A 23,200-nucleotide genomic window follows, 5' to 3' on the forward strand; every position below is an offset into this window, starting at 1 on the left:
TCTAAGAACCACAGACAATACTTACAGACTACATATAAGAACCACAGACAATATTTACAGACTATATCTAAGAACCACAGACAATACTTACAGACTGTATCTAAAAACCACGGACAATACTTACAGACAACATCTAAGAACCAGATAATACTTACAGACTATATCTAAGAACCACAGACAATACTTACAGACTGTATCTAAGAACCACAGACAATACTTAGAGACTAAATCTAAGAACCAGACAATACTTACAGACTACATCTAAGAACCACAGACAATACTTAAAGACTATATCTAAGAACCACAGACTACATATAAGAACCACAGACAATACTTACAGACTGCATCTAGGAACCATATACAATACTTATAGACTGTTTCTTGGAACCTCATTTGCCTTATATATTTTACCATCTATAGTTAACTCATTGTCTCATATACATGCCTTATATATTTCATTATATATATTTTACTAATGGTCTCATGTACATTTGCCTTACATCTTTCATAATCTATATTAAACTAAATTAGACTAACACCTTTTATTATGTGCTTGTATAGATAACGTAAAAGTACATTTCATAGGCAGAAAAATCATATTTGACTTCTAAAAACACACAAGAGTGAACACACTGAAATGTCTCACCTGCATTATTTTTCGATTTATGAGTTTGACTGTCCCTTTGGTATCTTTCGTCCCTCTTTTACTGACCATTGATTTTATGAGTTTTATAGATTAAGGTTTCACTACAAGTATCACAGACAATTCACATTTCAGATAAATTCTGTCGGACACTCATGAATCATGGAAATCAGATCAAGGTTGAATAAAACCTGCCAGACTGATATATACCCCTTTCAATCATTACATATACAACATATTGTTGACCTACTACTTCCAGTATTTTAGAAATGGATCTAATCACATAACTTTTAACATAAAATGAGGTGAAGGTCAGAAGAACCCTGTCTAACTGAAATGTATACATTGCCAGGAACCAATATACCAAATATAGTTATCCTATTACTCATAGTATATAATAAATTTAAATGACAAACATTTATTTTTTCTTTAAGCAGATGCTGAACCATTAAAATGAGGTTGAGGACATGGACATTTGACAGAAGAAAAAAATCGTAGCATCCAGGTCGTCTAACCTTTGAAATATAAACTTTACATTTCAGAAAAAAATATCCTGCAACATGATAAACTTATGGTCATTTATCATAATTTAAAACCATTACATATTGCATGGACTGTATCTAATAACCACAGAAACAGCATACACACCGTTTGTTTGAATATTGGAAAAAACATTTAGACTAGATCTTGGAACCAGACATAACATACTGAATATATCTAAGAATCACAGACAATACATACATGTATACGTGTAGACCATTTCTTAGAAACCCATATAATTCACACAGAAAGTATCCTGATCTAGTTTTACTTGGTTAAAATAGTAAAGTTATCATTTAATAAAAAAATCCTTTCACATATGCTAAGATACAATACCAAGTCCAATTCAGGCGTTATATTACACTCAATTCTTTGTGTAAACAGGAAATGTGACTTTGATTATGACAGTACAATCCTGTTGAAGCAATTGTCTCTCTTGTTTTCTTTCTTTTCCTCCTTTATTTTCTTTAAGATGCAAGTTATATTTAAAAGCCATATCTATTATTGGAACAGCTTTCCTTTTTGGAGAAGACATTACTAAGTTGAAAAACTTGTGTCTAATCCATTTGTAATTTTTGAACAATAAAATATGTTTAAACTAGCTTTCCTTTTAATATACATATTGGATAAAATCAAATCAATCAAAACAAATTTAACTAATTTTGTTCTTTTTATTATCATAAAACTTTTAATTTTTCCAAATTTGCATATCGTTAATATATTTTTCATGCATAGCATTATGGTACAAAATAGACAAAAATGTAACCAATTAAAACATATATAACAAGAGGTCACAATGTGGTTTCAAGAGATTTTTTTTAATAGAAAGACTTATTCAATTGACATTTTTATAAACATTCTATTCTATTATAGACCAATCAAATTTAATTGTGACTTTTGGACTTTCTGTCTTGTAACTCTTAGTCCTTTGACTTATTACTGTTTTCAACACATAATGTCAACAATCAACGAGCATAACATGTGAACAGTCAATTCCAGTTTAAATATTCATTATATTTAAAGTTAAATTATTTGTTATAATGAAGTTTAAGCATATCATAATCATTATGTTTGCTTTCTGTATTCACAACATTTAAGGGCATACAATACAGTTTTGATCCCGTATTTACAGTTTGATGAAAATTTCAATATACTGTAGGCTATTTTTCGCCTAATTAAATCAAATATGTAATAAAAAATATACCTTCATGTGCTATTTTTTGAGTTAAATGAGGTCGAAATTTTGTATATTTGCCCAAAATTAGGATTTGTGGTCGTATTTTCCCTTTCGAGAGAAAGCCATAACTTTTTTGTTTTAAAAGATAAACACAAATTGTTTTTTGTTAAATAATTTGTAATTTCTGTATTTTATAAGAATCCTAAAAAATTGTGCATTTTTTATTCAGAAATAACTCATATTTATCAAATGGTCATGAATTGAGAAAAAAAGTAATTTTTTTGCTGCATATTTATCAACATTAAAAAAATTGCATTATTTACAGTTTTGTATATAAAATTTGGTTCACATAATCTCCCTGCAAAATGAAACAGTATGTTGTTTTAAAAAATAGGGGTCCATGCACTGGTTTTCAAATTAAATCAGTTTGAGTGATAAAAATCAGTCGAAAAAATGCATCTTTTCCCGATATGTCACAGTTTGACGTCGCGAAAATAACATTTAACGTTAGCAATGTCATTACCTCCCCTGTAACTGTATCGTATGCCCTTAACAATTATATTGTGAATATAATACATCAGATGATAAAGCATCCTCTATGCAATGAAGAAAGTCCCCAATGAAAACTGAGATTTAGAGTTTACCTGAATTATACCAGAAGAATCACTGGTGTGATACTTTCCAAAGTATTTTTGAATGGAGTTTTCATACATATTTTTTTCTTTTGAAATTCGTATTTAATCTTTATTTAGAGAGCCATTCATTGTTGACCAACCTTATGGATTTTTTTTTTTTACAAAACTAAATATATTTTTTTTTTGGGGGGGGGGAGAATAATACTACACATATCAAAGAAGCAAGAAGTTCATAACTACAAGGTATTCAAGTATGACACCTTAATATAATGAAATATTATGAAATACAAAACCCAAAGAAAGTAACCTTACTAAAAACTTCAAATAGTTGTCAATGCTACTCCAGTAGGAAAAGGTATAAAAAAAAAACCTGTCTAAAATGTATCTAAAAAGGAGTAATTACAAAACAGATATATCAGAAAAAAACAATTCCTGAATTTTACATTACTCTATCATAGTGGTAAAAAATAAAACAAAAACTCAAAACTAAGTGCAATAAAACAAGTCTTCTCTGTTCTTTAAAATTTTTCTTGCCCTTCACTCTTTGACACTTGTATGGCAAGCACTAAGAAGTCTTGATAAACCTAAAATAAAATTACCTTCATGTAAAATTCACAAAATCTGGTTTAATTATTGAAATAAACATTATGAAAGAAAAAAAAAGTTTAAACTATTATTATTACATTTCCACAAGATGACTGGCTTTCCAAATGATATATTAAACTCAAGTTGGTATGGTGTCTTTTCCTAATCTTCTGGTTTGGACATGTCGCCAAAAAAAACTTTTTTTGGCTTAAAAATATTCTACCAAGTATAATTCATTCTGGACTGGAAAATCTCTAGCTTGCAAGGTAGATCCAACTTTCAAAACATTAAGTGTAATCAAACGTATTTAAATTTAATTAGAAAATAAAACACTTTTATAATCAAGGGCAGATAATTACATTGATTTGATAGGACAATTTGTGTTTTGTTCTAATGGACAGACAGACTGACAGGGTGAGTCCTATATTCACCCCAAAAACTCAATAAGTTGGATAAGGATACGATTATATCATGGCAACTGTTTGGAGCAGCATGTCCAGTCTGCCTTACTTCACTAGAGTACTAAGCAGATTTTCCATTGGCCAATAAAACATAAAATCTCCATGAAAAAATGTTAAAAAGATGAATTGAAACTATGCCTTAATTAAATGGATTTTAATGAAGTTGTAATATGTATATGTCTCATATTAAAAGGTGTTTTTTTCAGATCAAATAATCCTAAATTTCTTTCAACATCACCATACAGCAGTACCTGATCGCTTTAATCTTCACTGTTGTTAGGGTAGATGTTCTTTTGGTTAAAATACTACTCACAACTTCAATACACTCTGAAACAATATACACATAGATATATCTTTATATCATTAGATACAGAACAGAGAAAAAGAGTTTTAATTTGCAATATATACACACTCTTTAACTTGATTGACATACTCAGATAAATGAAAAAAACAGTAAAATTCTTTTTTTCAAAACTAAAGTTTGCTTTAACAAGTTAAAAGTACATAAAAAGTGAATGATGAACTGCAATAACAAGAACTTTTTACAAACATCAATCACCATGTTTGAGATTTTTTTTATAAATTTATAGATAAATTATACTCAAAATTAAGACTTTCAAAGAGGCAGTATATGCAGAAATAGCATTTTTCTTGAAAGAAAACAAACTATCAACATAATTTTTATGTTCAAATGTAAATAATGCATCAAACTTAATTTAAAATAAAAGTCTGTTGTCAGATTGAAAATGGTGACATTTTGTATTAGAAAATATTGTTATTTATCAGGGCTTCCAAAAAATCTTTGAGCCAGCAGGAAATTTTGAGTCTTATAACCATATATACGGATTTTAAGACTTAGTAACAAAAGACAACCATGGTAATCAGTTGGCCATCATAAAACCAATGATTGACAATTTAAAAAAAAAACGATATTAAACTTTACTTTGAAATAAATTCAATGTTCTAACGTAAAGTGTTAAACTGACAGTTCATCATTTGAAGTGAGCAACATCAGTGTACTGATATCTGCCTGAGCATGGATAGATTATTAAATTTCCCACCTGCGCACATGCTCACTAAATCAAACAACATGGTTTTGACGACCTTTTAAAAATCTTCCTCAAATCATATTTATAAAACATTTGTTAACACATTTCGAATAACTTTCATCTTTTTGAAAAAAGAAATTAGATATAAACCGCTGAAATGTAGGAACTTCCAAATTTTTTGGTGAATTATTTTAAAATGACCGTCTCTTAAGAAAGCTAAAAAGTAGATGACCGTATCATACTTATCCCAGACGAACAATGTCTGGACAAATTTCATTTGTCAGGAATATATGACCGTTTTGGGAGTCATGTTATTTATTGTATCCAATTAAATTTTTTTTTAACTTATTATTATACACTACCAAATGCTCTATGTATGTGTATCATTCTCATCACAGAAACTCCCCTCTTCCTCAACAGGATTTTCTTAAATCGGTATCTAATAAAAAGAAAAAGCAAATCATATTGAAACTAACCACCCACTCTACATAATACTTTTATATAATGTATTGAAAACAAAAGAATTAAATGCTTGTTGAAAACTGTATGTCCTTTTTTCCACAGGTTCAAATTCACGTCAGGCAAATAAAGGTCCAAATTTTCGTACTTTTGTTCAAACGTTTTTGTATTTTTCTTAAACTGCAAATATAGACAAGTACATTGGGTATAACAAACTACCGGTGGGATTTTTTTAACCCACAAATGGAAGGTCATGATGGACCTAGAACCAACCTTAATTTGAACCTCTGTATTCTAGTGTATATCAATTTTCCTTAAGTTCAAATATAAATAACACCATACAGCAGAATTAAATCCATATTAATGAAAGATGTTTGCTAGTCAAGTTTTTAAATTTTGCCAGATTTCTTAATTCCTCTATAGTTCTATCCATTTGAAGACAAAAATGTAACATTCATTTTTCTTTTCAAAATCTTACATTCGGAAAGAAGTCATTTGTAAAAATTTTAGCTTCCTAGCATTTTGTAATAGTGTTTGCAAAGTAAGACTTGTCAATATCAGATTAAGATATCGAAATTCAAGAGAGAGTTTTTCCAACAAATTTTCAATAGCCTATATCTCATGATATATCTCAAACAAAACAAAAACACAAACAAGACAGTCCTTTAATTGTTTTTTTGCTCTTTTGTCCTTTATTAATCACCTATCAATATTTACCAGTTTTATGAAAAGCTGAGTAGCAAACATCCTTAAAGTAATTTACCATATTTTCAAATGGTGCACGATGAATTCTGAATGTATATAACTAACCTCAAATGTAGAATCTCTGTCTGTTTGAATGTTGCTTACAAAAATAAATGAAGGCATAAGAACATAAATTCTTATTTATTTTTTGCTTATAAGAATAAAAAATAGTGCACATTGAAGAGCCATTGGTGGCCTTGGGCTGTTTTCTTCTCTTTGGTCGAGTTGTTGTCTCTTTGACACATTACCCCTTTCCATTCTTTATTGTAAGTCAGTCATTCAATAAATGTGACAAGCCTTAGAAAATCAAATCTATTTTTTCATGTTAGTAGCCTGTTGTCTATTTCTCACATTAAGAAATATTTCTTGCATTACACTGCATATATATTTAAATAAATGCATTCAAGATACATTGTAATGGAGTCTAAATATATTCTTTATATGATTTTGAAAGCAACACTATTAATGGATGGAAATGCAGAGATCTAATATTTATGCAGTTCAATATATATATTTATATACATCGGCACAAGTTATTAAATATATACAACAATACCTGATAAATACTATGTAAACCTTTGTTTGTTAGGATGACAGTCACATCCACGGTGAACTCAAACACTAGATCACTCGTCTATACCCTATATCTATAAAAAAAAAATGCAATATATTAAATATGAGATGAAAGTACTAAAACATTCAACAGTCTTGAACTAAAAGAGAAGGGATTACAGTAGTTGTACAATTATTAAGTAATTTTGTTGGTAGTTATTTTTTTCCGGCTCATGTGTAAGTGAGTCCACTTCAAAATTATATCAATGTATTATCATGTGATGTAAAATATATATGTTGTGTCCAAAAGTAATTTATGAACAGGAGTTTTTGTACAAGCTATCAGTTATTTAACACACATCTCCTTTCAAAAGATAATGCAATTTTATCCTATATAATTAACCAGTTTATTGTTTTTTTCATATAAATATTATAAACTTTGTAAAAAATCTGAAAATGATACCATGCATGATGATTTGGGTCAATTGCTTTGTTTCTTACAATCTTATCATTTTTAAATACTGGTTTACTAAAACGAGCTATAAAACCAGATTAAATCTAAGAAATGACTGCACTTAGTCAGGAATATGACAGTTGTTTTCTTTTTGCTTGATGTATTTCAGCTTTTAATTTCGCTATTACATTTTTAATTTTCCTCAGAGTTCCATATTTTTGTTACTTTACTTTTTACATGTAACTTGCATATCTGTCTAATTTCAATATCATATAATTCCTCTTGAAAAATAGATGCATCTTCTGTAATAGGGCCATGTTTCTAGACTTACAAAACAATAACAGCATGCATTGTTGTAAGGGATTTTCCAGTAAAAAGTATAAAGGGGTTCAGAAATACACATTTTAAGGTTTAATGGCAAAATTATGTAGGTAAACTGTTTTTTTTTCTTTTTTTCTACCAATCTCAACTGAAGACACACTCCTCTTTATGGCAGGGGCTCCTGTTGGTTTCTTCATTTCTATACACTGGAAACAAAATTCCAATAAAATGAACTTTATTAACCAATAACAAAAATATGATATATATTACGATATTAGTATTCATTCATGTGATATCTACACTTCACATAAAAACTGCATTTACAAATAAGAAACGTGTGTAACCTGAATAAACTAGAACTGCAAGTCAACTCACACAAATCCCTCATCCAGCACTATTATTTTTATATTTATTAAAAATCTTTATTTCGAGTTACGAAAGTCAAAATGCTTGAAAATGGGGAAAACTATTTTCATATTTTTTTTGTGTATCTCTTAAACATTTTTGAATGATGATTGCTTATAGAATTGTATACAGTATTGTTGATTCGTGTAATAAAAATGTAATCTCTACACAAAGTATGTTTATTTTCTGCAGAAACAGATAGCCTTTTGAAATACTGCGGATGGCTTGTAGTTTAATTATCATCATTATCATTAAATTCATAGCCAATATAAAAAAGACGATGTGGTATGATTGCCAATGAGACAACTACCCACAAAAGACCAAAATGACAGAGACATTAACAACTATAGGTCACCGTACGGCCTTCAACAATGAGCAAAGCCCATACCGCATAGTCAGCTATAAAAGGCCCGGATAAGACAACACTGTCAGTGTCATTTCAAACGTAAAGAGAGATAGTAACTAAAACTATAGCACATATATATGTAAAAGATCTCTTCTGCTGCAAATTTCGTTAAGAGTGGGCTTTTTGGGGCAGCTGTAGAGGCAATATTTGTTCTGGCAATTTGCAAGTATATTTTATTTGTCTACATGATTAATTTTCTTATGCTTGATTTAAGTATACATTTTGTCTTGTATCTACAGTTTATACCGTTTTGTTTTAGAAAATGAACAATGTCACTCTCATTAAAGAATTTTATGGGTGCATTACTTTCTAACATATAGCCTCTTATAAATAATTATCACATAACTTTTTCAAATCCTGCAATCAAAATACCGGGACCCTTCCTTGTGTAATGTATAACTAAGCTTGGGTAGATCTATACTTTGTTTATTAAATGTAAAGTAAATCTACAAATTCTGTTTAAAAAATCAGACGCCACAACTGTTTTAAGACTTGCTGTATATATAATTCTAATAAGAAATTAGAGAAACATAATATTTTTGTTTCTTGCTACTCGTCTGTCATAACTTGCCCTTAATAACTCGACTATCCTAACTCGCCTATACACCTCGCTGATAAGAAACCCAATGTTTTTTGCTGTGTAATGTCATCAATTTCAGCAGTTCTGAGGGGTTGCACTTGCAAAAATTATGGACATACAGATGGATGATATAGGGATTTCTATGTATATCCCAAAACTTTGTTTGTAGGGACTAGGGGATATAAAAACAAAAAGTGACATTCAACCGGAATATATTCCATTCATTCTTATAATAATAGACATCATTTTCATACCTTTATATCAAAGGTGGTCTAAGTTTGGTCTCCTGTTACATGCATAGGAAGTCTCACCACTTCAGCATAGGTCATCTTTGATTTTAATTGTAGCCCCAGGTATGCACAGTATTCTAACTGGGTCTTCCATCATTTCCATTGGTACAACTTGCTTCAGGTTGGAATCTCCTAAAATTAAAATGCTTCTCAACCTTTTCTGAAGTTTTTAAATCATATCTAAATAAATATAATCCGTATAAAAAAGTTTGTCCGATCCACCATACATGTAGATTAGAAAATTTTTCCATTTTATAATAATGAAGCATAAATGCATGTAACTCAAGAACAGTAACAGTGACAGTCAAATTTGAACATAATCTGTGTTTTGTTGTTACATGTATAAGCAGTGTATAAGTTTTATAACATTTGTTGAGACAAATTAAAGTTAGAAACTAGAAAAGAGGTTTAGCAATTGGTCTGAGGACACAGTTATCGTTCTTCCATTTTGGTTGTCCACATATATATTCCCTAGTGTGAACAGTGTATTACTTGCCAATTTTTTTCATACCCTTTCCTAATTTATTTCTTGACATTTTTTGACATTTTATGCATGTAATATCGAGAAAGGGGATGAAATTACATGATAAAAAAATTTGGGTGTTGAGTTTTTATGTTAAGTAGTGATTTGGTCCAGTTACAAAAGGTCTAAAATTGGTATGTCTGAAGCTGTCAAACTGAATTTTAGACCCCCTAAACACAGAATTGTCAATATTTTGAGTTAGAGCTGGTAGAAGTTTCTAAAATTTTGCTATTATTTGTCCCAATAGTAGTACACTACACTGTAAAAATCGTTTTGAGATTGAACTGGTGAGATTTTTTTAATTTGAATCTATTGTCTAAAAGAAATGCACTACGAAATAACAGTTCTCAGGCCTAAGAGATGAAATCAGTAAATGTAGATTCTGTACTTTGGCAACTTCCCTGAATAGTTTGCTGGTTTCAATTTGTCAAACTCAATAAAAGTAAAGAATTTAAATCTTTGTTTGATAGAAATTTTGTCATTTTGCGGCTAAATAAGCATTTTAAAGCAGTTTCCATGTTTATGCATAAGAGGCATGCTGACTTTCTATCTGAAAGCTTTTAATGCTTTGATATTTGTGTTTCTGTACACAATTCAAATTATATAACCCATTAGTGAACTTTGAATCTATAAAAAAAGTAGATTTTAACACAGAAAAAATGAAGTTATATAGCACAAGTATATGGAAGAATAATTTATGGTAAAAAAACTTCAAAAACTTAAAATTGTGTGAAAAAATTGCATGTTTATGCATTTTGTTATGTGACAACAGTAAAAGTTAATGACCACTTCTACAAGCAGTGGTCTTGAAACAGTATATTTTAACCATGTTAACAGGAAATGAATCTGATAGGCTCTTCAGTATAAAATTGAACAAAATCTTTGACCTCTGCGAGACTTTGAGAGATTAATGGATTTTAGTGTCGTCTTACAGAAAAAAACGTTGAAACTGCTGAGGCTATGCATTGACCACATAATTCTAAAGTTTTATCATAAAGTAAATATATTTTGTCATATAAAAGGGATGTCAAAAATAAGTGTGATTTATAAAAGTGTTTTATAATGTTTTTGAATTTGGACTGCAATCGGCGCTGTTTTTTAATTACCCTGTTTGCATTCTGTGATAAAATGAATGTGGTTATAACGAATTTAAAGTGACAGAATATAAGTTTGATACCCTGGCATCACTATAGTTTGAATGACATTTGATTGATATTATCGGAAATTATTAGGATAAAAGTTAGTACTTTTTTTAACACATGTATGTCTGGTACTGTATTGTATCTTTATTACCTACATGTATAGCACGACAATAAAATCAGCTACAATTAGGTTGTGTCTAGTCCCGCCAAAGAACATATGTTCCTGTGGTGCATAAAAAAAATTATAATTATATTTATCTATTCATTCTGTCTTTGGTTATTTATTTCAAACTCTATCTATTTATATTATTTGATTGGTGATTTAAAAAAAACAGACACATTATCTAATGCATGAAAAGATTGTTACTAAATACAAAACTGTGGCAAAATATTTTTTTATAGACCAGATCACAGACACTTGTTTCTATCCATGAGAAGACCCACAATCAACGTATATTTACGTAAATTTATGTTGATAGTGGGTCTGTAACGGAATCATCTTCGCTATAGCCAAGGGTTAGAAGAGAAGAGAGCGGGAGTGGATCGTAACCCTTGGCTAGCGAAGATGTCACGGAATATACATTGTAAGTTCCTTCATCATAAAATAAGTTCCAAAAGGAATAAATATTCTGGAAGATTATTTCCACAGGAATATATATTAGTATTACAGTATATGTTCCTAACGGAATAAATAGTATAGAATATTTGTTCCAACAGGAATAGGTATTATGACATTGTTTATAATAAAGTTTCTAGAGGAACTTCTGTTAGGCGGAATAAATATACGTTGACAGGTCTTCCCATGGATAGAAACAAGTGCCTGTGAACCAGATACATAATCAAAGACGGAAATAGATTGCCACTAAATACTTAGCTCTATAGAGAAAAGATACAGCTCTTAAACGTCTTCTGTACAGTAATGAAAAATATAGTGCTCTAGCAGGTCCATGGTGATTTTAGTTTGACAAACCGCAGTCCCGGTAGCATACTTTAATTTATTAATTCTAGAACTGAATCTGCTTACACTTTTATGCAAGAATTCTTAAAAATATGACAATCTTGCAAAAGGTACTAAATATCTGCCTGTTTATTTTAACAGCGTATATAATAACACTATTTCAAAAGAGAGAAAAAAAGAAACTTTTTGATTGTTTTCGTATTCATATATATACCTTTGCTACCTCAAACGTAGAGAGCTCAAATAAAAATATAAAATCAAATCAAAATCGGAATCCTTCCGGAGTCCGTGAAAATCTCTATACACGTTGGCGTTTATGTACGGTTGTTTTATCACGTTTGCAAGCACATCATACACCGTTCAAATTTATGTTCAACTTGATGTCTTTAATGAAATTGAAGGATACGGCGTTGCAAACAACACTAATGTAAAACCGAGTACATCGGGAAAACTTGTGTTGTTTAACATTTTATAAAAAGGATTTCATTACCCTCAATATCATTACCAGTAGATTACTATGACCAATCTGAATGTCATCATGATCTGGATATGTCTGTTTTGTTTCATGGACTTATAAAAATAAACTTACTAAATAAGATCTTTGAAAATAACTTCTGTAACAAACTGAATGGCGAAGATAGCAATGATGTCAGGAGGATCAATATCAGCGATTGGTTTATTTAAAAAAAAATTGTTATCAGTACTAAAAGATTTTGTTAGACCGTACTTGCTAGAATTCAAAGCACTATGGTATTATATGTTAACGTTATAGTGATTGGTTGATCGCACTGTTCAGTTTTTGTTAACGATATTATCAGAAATTTGTTAGACCGCACGGTCTCACGGTCTTACTTTGTTAGTTATATAAGAAGGCTAAAAAACCTAATACATTTCTTATATTAAAAGATAAAAAGTAAAGGATGGGGTGCAAACTTACAAAAACATATGAATAACAGAAAAAGTGGATAATAACTGAAGGTAAAATAAGTTTTATAAGGTAAGAAGTCAGATGCTTGACATTGACAAAGCTAAGTACAGGATAAGCACATTCAACCCTTTCTGCAAAATGATTTTCCTTTGCACGTGCACACTAAGTTTTGACAGAAGTCTGATGCAATTTGGCTTTCAGACAATACCGGTTCAAGACCATATGTTCTATCTTTCCGAACAAACTGTAGAGTCGATCCGATTGCCGACTTGGCGATATGTATTCATCAAGACTTTGGATTGGAATGAAGACCGAAAGATGTGATGTTTAAACTATGCTTCACAAGGAAGGAGTCGGACCTAGCTGGAATCTGTACAAGTGGCTTATTCAACCTGGAACTTGTTCAGATTGTTATGGCAGCGTTTGGGCTTTTCTTTCGGACCACACAGCTTTGTTATGAGGTCTATCGAATCATTTATATCTAATAGAGAAACGTAGGACAAGTCATTGAACTGTTCACAAGTTTCTTTCCTTGCGTTTTGCATTGATGTTTTGCATATACCAAAACATCCAGTGGAAATTTAACAACTTCTCTGTACAGAAGTCACAACAAAACCCAGACTGAGTATGACGGAGCTTTACAAATTTCGGAACAGGATAGCATATCACGATTGGCTTTCTTTCGACGGCTAGACTTAGGGCGCTTGTTTGGATTATTAAATGGTACACAGTTCACCAAAGAAATGTTTCGCTCGTCGACTGGTCTTTCCTGCCCTGGTATAACTTTTATCTGTCCAACAGAGCTTGAATCTGTCATAAATGTCTGCAGTTAAAATACAGCCCTAGCAATAGAATGAAAAGTATCCTTGCCATTCACCGGTTCTCTATCAGTTTAAACATATTTATTTATAGTGGACTCGTGGGCATGTACTGTATTAACTGATAGTTTTGATCCTAATTCGTGATATAATTGTAACGCAAGCCGAAATGAAGTTATTAAATCAGTACTTATTAATACAATCCTTCCTGTAAGCGACATGCATCCTAGCATTTTTTTTCAACGGTCGTTTGGTTTTGGTTTGAAACGGCAAGTCAAGATTTTTCATTAATCAACCAACAAATAAATTTGGTCAGGTCGGGAGGCATTGATTGAATTGACAACAGAAGAGAACACTAAGAAGGTGTATGACTGTTGTTATCCATTCGTTTGGTGTATATGAGCTTTTGATTTTGCCATTTTATTTGGGACTTCCCGTTTTGTATATTTTTAATTCTATTTTTTAACTTTTATTCGAGCGTCACTGATGAGTCATTTGTAGACGAATAACGCGTTTGGTGCAAATACAAAATTTCATTCCTGGTATCTATGTTGAGTTATTAACAACCACTGACCCGGGCCGATGCCATTGCTGGTGTCGTTTTGATTCCCCGACAGGACTTATGTGCTGACATGATTATCATTGATATGGTCATAATTATAAATCAACTGTTTACAAAACTTTTCTTAAAAGAGTAAGGCTTTTCTACTTCATGAATAGATTACCTTAGCAATATTCGGCAAAACTTTTAGGAATTTTTGGTCCTCAATGCTATTCAACTTCGATCTTTATTTTGACTCTTTTAACTTTTGTTGTATTCGAGCGTCACTAATGAGTCTTTTGTAGACGAAACGCGCATCTTGCACAACTACAAAATTTCATTCCTTGTATTTATGATGAGTTTATTAATTTCACATTGTGTGCAGTCTTGCAAAGAATGCAGGAATATCAATCTGATCAAGTTGTAATTCTAGATGTGCTTGTAGCACGTGAAATTATGCAAGTGCTATCGATTTTCTCGACCGTTTCCATAAATTTTTGTTTATAACAAGTAAGATTTTGTTAGCTTGTGTAGGATTTACAACAAGATCTACGGTATTTTACCTGAACATTTTTCATGCTTATAGCCTGACAAGTAATACATTTACCCCAATCTAAGGAAGATTGCCCTCTATTGGCACTTGTTGGGTCAAGTTTTTAAGGACTACCTAACTGTGACATTTTACGGAAATGTTTCACAACAGATCCGGAATATTTTTACATGATTATTTTAACACAATGTTAACAATGACAAAAAATATAGGTGGCACGGTAGTATTTGCATTCCAGAATTTAGGTTGCTCTTTTGTGTACCCTACTTAGGTAAATGTATCTAAACAGTGTGATTGGACAAAAAATACAGTATCAACTGAACATACTTTCCCAAACTGAGGGATGAATCAGGTGTAGAAAAATATGAAATAATTTTACATACAGATGAAAATGAATTTTTGAGAATTTTTTAAAATTTTGTATTCACTGCACCATAAAAGACCTAAAATTACTAGTGGCCTTAGGTTTCTAAAAATAGCAAAAAAAGTAAACGGTCATGATACATATTCAAATTCATTACAGGTGGCACGGTAGTATTTCCTGGCCCATAAGGGATAATGATAGCCTTTTTAGAATTTTCACCACTTTCTAACACTGCAAAAAAATCTACATTCACACTTAACTGAAGTACTTTCATTTTACTATTCAGAAATGAATTTGAATATGTATCATGACCGTTTACTTTTTTTGCTATTTTTAAAAACCTAAGGCCACTAGTACTTTTAGGTATTTTATGGTGCAGTGAATACAAAATTAAAAAAAATTCTCAAAAATTCATTTTCATCTGTATATAAAATTATTTCATATTTTTCTACACCTGATTCATCCCTCAGTTTGGGAAAGTATGTTCAGTTGATACTGTATTTTTTGTCCAATCACACTGTTCAGATACATTTACCTAAGTAGGGTACACAAAAGAGCAACCTAAATTCTGGAATGCAAATACTACCGTGCCACCTATAGTTTATATCCTCTCTAGATGTTCAAAATACCAGAAAAACAATGAAATTAACATCAGAGCACTTATAAAATAATGTAAAGATAGATATTAACACTTAAACATGTTAATGTGAAATAAAATTAAACTATTCAAATGGCTTGCACAGTTATTGAACTGATCCGAATGAGAAATAAATAGAAATAAACGGCTCGGACCGCAATTCCGGAATTACATAAATGGTGTAACGGATTGATGTGTCCTATCTTAACTCAAAATTTCTTGTAAATCGAATCAGAAATGTTACAAATGAAAGTTGTTTTGTATAAAGTAAATATCAAAGTGTATATTTTTGCCAAATAAACACAACTGAAGGGTTTTATTATTATCCTGTTATTAAAGGAAACCGGTGAAAATCTAAAGTAAAACGGTTTTAAAAATGTTGAAGGTAAATATTTTAAAAATAATTATTGTCTACTTTTATCGTCAGTATTATATTCTTACATTTGCATCTTAAAAAATAGCCGTAATATTGTAATTCGTAATAACAATAACATTTGAGTGTATCAGTCAGTTTTGTCTTATACACTAAATTACGCCCTAAAAAGTCATTTTTACAGAAATTCGACCATACGATTTTCTTACGGCATGTTTAAAATGTAAGTTTAACATGTATTCTTTCATTTAAAAAAAATCCAGGTGTGTGTTCTTTGGGTGCATTAACTCCTTAACTAAGCGTCTTTTCAGATTTCGCCGCTGTACTATAATATTTTCGCAACTGCATGGTGATTTTTTAGTAGGACCCATCTGGTCTGGCCGAGAATCAGGCAAAGATCGAGTATAGTTGATTTGGTCTAGCTAGTCAAGTAAAGATCGGATAGAGATCGTGAATTGGTCGGAATTATCGAAAAAGTATTCAATTAGTGCTCGAGTTGGGGTTGTGATGGAGTCATTAAGGAGTCGTGAATGGTCGAGTTAAGTTCGTGTAGTCTGATAGCAATCGGGTTGAAGTCGTTAACAGACCCGATTAAATCTTTAGTCATGCTTGGTCGTGGAAATTTGGACAAGCGGGATCATCGAGTTGATCTGATCGGCAGTTAGATTACGATTTTGGGACCCCCCTTTCTTATTGGTAAGAACCTCCCTTTTGAAAATGGCTAGATCTGCCCCTGATGCGTTCATCTTTTAATTTACTATCGCGGGTCATGGGCTTTTGCTCGGAATTCCGACAGAGCTCAGGGGTATGCGCTCAAAACATAAACGTTATAGTATACAAAACACATAGAAATTGAAATAAAGTTATATGTGGTGTGATTGCCAATGAGACAGCTAACCACCAGAGTTTGAATCCAGTGGATATAAGCAATTATAGGCAACCGTACAGTCTTCAAGGCATCGTATGGTCAGCTACAAAAGGTCACCACGTGAAAATGTGAAACACTTCAAACAATTCAAACAAGAAAACTAATGGTCTAATTCATAAATAAACAATCTAGGAAAAACAAATATGACATCCACGAAACAACAACAACCATTGAACAACAGGCTCTCGAATTGGGACACATAAATACAGTGCACGTGGCGGAGTTTAACATGTATGTAAGTGCTTAACCCTAACCAAACCTCGGACTGTAGTGTAACATTACAAAATAAGTTAAAAAATGAAGAAAAAAAAACAGTTAACTCAATAGATCAGTATGATTGTCTCAGTGCGCTGGAAGGGTAAGCAGATTCTATTTAAAGCAAGGTCCACATTGCCGATCAGATCAACTAGATGATCCCGATTGTCAAAATTTCCACGACCAAGCTCAACCAAATTCATGGTTTGGCCTGTTTACGACTTCTACCCGACTGTTATCCGACTGTACACGACTTTAACTCGACCATTCACGACTCCTTAAAGACTCCATCACGACTCCATCCCAACAACAAAAGGAATACTTATTCGATAATTCCGATCAATTCACGATCTCTACACGATCTTTACTCTACTAGCTAGACCAAATCAACGGGAAACGTGACTGAGCTGAACCTTTTGTGTTGATCTGGAAAGTATATGACCTTAGAATAAATGTGTTAAAACTATGGAGTTATTATATGTATTCAAAGCATTAAATGTTCAAAGAAATTATTTAGTGAAAAAAGGGACTTTTACCATGAAGATCCGCATTACGAAAGGATTTTCGGGGTATGCTAATTTACGGGAAAATGAATCACACTTCGTACCCCGAAAATTTAACCACATTATGTGAAAATGTCTCAGCTTCGAAACAAGCCATCATACATTTACAAGTTTACGATATGGGCTGATCTACAGAAGAAAACGTTACCATTACCGCCTATGGAGAAACAATTACGCATATTGCCCCAACTAATCTCGACCTCAGCCTGATCTTGACCAGACCATATAGACCTGATTGTATATGGGTCTTAGGGATAGTCGAGGGTTGGTCGGGTATGCTAAATTTCAGTATAAAATCGTCCGAACTGTTTATTCCCCGCCGCTTCGGAGAAGGCATTAAGTGTTACCCTCGTCCGTCCGTTAGTACGTGCGTTCGTACTATTTTAGTTTCCGTTCCCTTATTATATTTTGCCACAACCAAATTTTATGAAATGTTTATTCACAATGCTTATTACCATAAAACACAGTTCAAGTGCGAATTTGGGTAGCTGTTCTTGAGTAATGACCCTTTATAATGTTTTATACCAGCTGGGGCATTATCCGAGTCCCATGACCACATTCTCTGTTCATTTGGTTAAATTCAGTAGAAAGTTTGAGTAAAATGATACATTTAAAATATCAACATAGAAATAAAGCAGTCGGATTGTAGGCAAGATGGTTAGAGCTCAGAGAGAGGATGAATAGCTGTGACGCAGCTTGACGAGAGCATAGAAGACGAACAAGAAGGTATAGACAGCAACGGGCGCCGTGAAATCTAGATGAGGCAGTGGCTAACACGATTACCACTGTTTGGGCAGTATGATAGACTTGCACAGACTCTACAAAGAGCAACCAAATGGTTATAAAAACTTCTTCATAGTGGATGCTGATATGTTAGCAGTTTTATTGCTCTTTTCTTGAAAAAGACTGCACAAAATGAGAATTGTCACTGGATAAGTACTGATATTAGATAGCAATATACATAAATTTTACCATTCCCTTTTCCTTCCTTACTTACTAATAAAGCGTTATATTTGCGTCATATATGTGCATACGTATGTAATTAGTACTTTTTTTTTATATAGATTTGGTATGCAGTAGTTGCTTTTTAAAAAAATATAACTCTTTTTTTATGTATGGCAACAACCTGCATGTATTTGCTTAAAAATATTGCAAAAAGATGGCAAATTTGTCACATATGTCCACAAAATTTGGCTCAAAGTAGATTATCAATCCCCTGGAGTGATACCTTTTCTGAAACTGTATACATATATCTATCAAGGGATCAAATAAAAATTATTGAAAAAAAAATTGACCGTAAGGTGACATAGTTGTTATCAATAATTAATTTCTGTGTCATTTGGTGATCTGTGTTGGCAATTTTACCGCATTTTCTTTTTTTTACTACAAACATTTCTGGACAAACGGAAAATACGGACAGTCAAACAGAAAATAGCACATAAAACAGGTAAAATATAATCTCGATTTTCTTATAAACCAACTTTGAAAGATAACTTAGTCATCAGAAGTCTAATAATCATATTTGGAAAATCAATCGGGGACAAAATGCAGGATTTTCTTCCCTTACGGAATATCTGAGATCATCCCAGGTTTTGTTGGGTTACGTGTTGCTTAGTATTTAGTTTTCTACGATGTTGTGTTATGTGGACTGATGTTTGTCCTCTGGTCGGATGTCGTTTTTCGCCATAGCTGTGTCGGTTTGTTTTCGACCTTTGAGCTTGATTGTTACTTTAGTATCTTTTGCCTGTCTTTTAAAATTTTACCTCTCCTTACAAAAGTAAAGTAATGATGGAGGAATTTTGTACAGTTAGTATACTGTTACTAATATATTTTTGCGGACGCAAGTTATGAAAGTTAATCAGATCTGCACATACTTTTAGAGTATCGTGTAGCAGTCATGTCTTCTCGTGTATGGCCGAGTACAGATCGAAGAGTGGTCGAATGTTGTCGCGAAGGTATCGGGTATTGATCGAGTTAAACTGGGATAAAATAAAATATAGAAGTCGAAGTGATCTGGAACGATCGGGCATTGGTCGAGTTAATCTTGACATGATCGGACTTAGTCGAGCAAAGGTCGAGATGATCGAGTACCAATCGGTAATTTTTTTTTATTCCGACTAAACTCGATCTCTTCAAGATCCTTTCCCGATCAATTCGAACGCTACTCGACGAATTTTCGATCTATTCTCGAGTGACTGACTTTTTGATTATCACTCGAATTTGTTTGACATGTTAAAAATTCTAGGGTAGATAGTTAGATCGATGACGACCAAGGTAGACCATCCCATACATTCTTGTCGATTTAGTCCAACCAGTCTCTCGATCGCTTAATTTGTCTTGATCGGACTTGATCGAGATTGTCTGATCTGCAGTGTGAACCAAGCATAAAGCTAGGCTCACACTGCCGATTAGATCAACTCGATGATCCCGATAGTCCAAATTTCCACGATCAAGCTCAACTAAATTGGGCCTGTTTACGACTTCTACCCGACCGCCATCCGACTGTACACGACCGTCACTTGACCATTCACGACTCCTAAATGACTCCATGCCGACAACAAAATGAATACTTATTCGACAATTCTGATCAATTCACGATCTTTACTCGAATTGCTAGACCAAATCAACTATTCACGATCTCATTCTGATCTCGACCAGACCAGATCGACCTTATCGTATATGGGTCTTAGGGATAATCGTGAATTGGTCGGGTTTGCACATTTTTAGTATGAAACGTCCGAATTTTTTTTTATTCCCCTCAGCTTCGGAGTGGGCATTAAGTGTTACCCTTGTCCGTCCGTACGCACGTACGTCCCTACATGAACATTTATATGTTGTGTCATGTGTATTATTGTTTGTCTTTTTCATTTTTAGCCATGGAGTTGTCAGTTTATTTTCGATTAATGAGTTTGACTGTCCCTCTGGTATCTTTCGTCCCTCTTTTATAATGTTATACATGGTAGCTTGGGCATTATCAGTGTCCCATGGATATATTCTCCGTTTGTTTGGTTATATTCAGTAGAAGATCCGTGTAAAATCATACATTCAAAATATAGAAATAAAGCAATTGGATATGTGGTCCAGGTGCATCTTCGCTAGCCAAGGGTTACGATCCACTTCCTAGGAGGGAAGTGGATCGTAACCCTTGGCTAGCGAAGATGGGACAATGTGGTGACAGATCAGAGAGACAGGTTGATATCTGTAACGGAGCGTGTAGAGTGCATAGAATACGAACAAGATGGTGTAGGCAGCAACGGGTGCCGAGAAATCTAGGTGAGGCAGTGAATGAAACGACGACCACTGTGTGGGCAGTATGAGAGACTTGCACTTACCCAACAAAGAGGAACCCAATTCTTATTGAAACCTCCTCATAGTAAACAGTGATGTGTAATGGTATTGCTCTTTTTTGGAAATGACACCACAAAATGAGGTTTGTCACTGGATTAGTACTTATGTTAGATATGAATAAACAAAAACTTTACCGTCCCCATTTCCTTGCTTTCTTACACAAAAAGCGTACTGTTTGTCAATATATGTGCAAAAGTATGTAATCAGTATTTTTCATAGATTTGATATCCAGCAGTTGAATGGTTAAATATATTTATTTTCTTTTTGCTGTATGGCAACAAGCTGTATGTATTTGCCAACAAATATTACAAAAAGAGGGCAAAGATGTCACATATGTCCCCCAAATTTGACCAAGGTAGATTATCAATCCCCTGGAGTGACACATTTTAAGAAACAGTTTACAACTTTACATATATCTATCAAGAGATCAAGAGTGCATTTCTTTCTAACCAGTTTGGTAAATGTTAAGTGCCGTTTGTTATAGTTTGTTAAACGTTATAGAAGTAGAAACAAATGCATCGTTTGGTTACAGGAGATTGAAATTTTGAGTAATTTTATACAATGTTTTGAGTTATGACGAGCAAGAACACGTTTAGATAATTGATTTAATGTTAAATTTACAAAGAAATGCATCATTTGAACTAACAAACGACGAACGACAAACTGTAGACGCATTTGCAGCGAGTGTATAGTTTGTCAAAGTTTATGCAAACTTGTAAAAGTATGTTAGAAATAAATGATCAAAACTAGTGCTCGCTGAACAGTTTGTATCGTTACTGTACGAAAGAAATTCGCACCAAATAAAAAAATATTTTTCTTTCGTCTCATTTTTGTGTACAATTACGTCAAAGAGTTCAAATGAAATTTTTTTTTACTGTAAGGTGACCTATAATTGTTCTTAATAATTTCTGTGTCATTTGGTGTTCTGTGAAGAGCTGTCTCATAGCCAATTGTACCACATCTTTTTTTTTTTATGCTACAAACAATTCTAGACAAACGGAAAATACGGACAGACAAAACAGAAAATAGCCCATAAAACAGGTAAAATATAATATTGATGTTCTTATAAACCAACTTTGAAAGATATATTAGTCATCAGCAGTGTAACGATGAATATTGATTGCACAATTACTTTAATATTTGAAAAATCTGCCGGTGCCGACATTTTTATACGCCCGTATAAATTTTTGACGGGACGTATTATGGTATACAAATGTCCGGTATCCGCCCGTCTGTCCGTCCGTCCGTCCGTCCGTCCGTCTGTCTGTCTGTCTGTCCGTCTGTCTGTCCGGCGTAAACATGTCGCACCGTAACTTGAGAACGACTTATCTAAATTTCATGAAACTTAATATAGTTGTTTTGTTTTTTATGATGGTCAAATGATCTGTATACTTTTTGGTGAAAATAAGATTTAAACTTTTTGAGTTACGGCACTTTGTAACTAAAACAGGGGTGTGTTTTTTTTTCACATGTCGCACCGTATCTCAAAAACGATTCTTGATTATTGCTTAAAACTTTACACACTTCTTAGTTATATTAATCTTAATATCTGTATACTTTTTGGTGATTATTCAAAATTTCATTTTTGAGTTATTGAGTATTTTGTAAAAAAGGGGGAGGATTTTTTACATGTCCCGCCGTATCTCAAAAACGATTTATGATTATTGCTTAAAACTTTACACACTTCTTTGTTATATTAATCTAAAGATCTGTATACTTTTTAGTGATGACTCAAAATTTTATTTTTGAGTTATTGAGTATTTTGTCAAAAAGGGGGAGGGGTTTTTTACATGTCGTGCCGTATCTCAAAAACGATTTATGATTATTGCTTAAAACTTTACACACTTCTTTGTTATATTAATCTAAAGATCTGTATACTTTTTGGTGATGACTCAAAATTCTATTTTTGAGTTATTGAGTATTTTGTAAAAAAGGGGAGGTTTTTTTTTACATGTCGCGCCGTATCTCAAA

At 32.5% G+C, this 23,200-nt stretch overlaps 1 long non-coding RNA gene across 6 annotated transcripts; it reads right to left on the reverse strand.

Annotated features, from left to right (window-relative positions):
• Window positions 1-1,834: 1,834 nt before the first annotated feature.
• LOC139516413 (uncharacterized) lies at window positions 1,835-12,548 on the reverse strand. 6 transcript variants are annotated; one of them, XR_011662961.1, is made up of 6 exons: window positions 12,514-12,548; window positions 9,266-9,433; window positions 6,850-7,826; window positions 5,453-5,529; window positions 4,293-4,368; window positions 1,835-3,579 (listed from the first exon to the last, which is right to left on the reverse strand). It is a non-coding gene; the product is annotated as an uncharacterized lncRNA (long non-coding RNA). The 6 variants fall into 6 exon arrangements; XR_011662960.1 differs by lacking the exon at window positions 12,514-12,548 and adding an exon at window positions 11,122-12,485; XR_011662963.1 differs by lacking the exon at window positions 12,514-12,548 and having other exon boundaries at window positions 6,850-6,940; window positions 7,631-7,826; window positions 9,266-11,114.
• Between the last annotated feature and the right edge of the window lie 10,652 nt (window positions 12,549-23,200).

The sequence above is a fragment of the Mytilus edulis genome, chromosome 3 (genome assembly GCF_963676685.1).
Source record: "Mytilus edulis chromosome 3, xbMytEdul2.2, whole genome shotgun sequence".
Classification (NCBI taxonomy): Eukaryota; Metazoa; Mollusca; class Bivalvia; order Mytilida; family Mytilidae; genus Mytilus; species Mytilus edulis.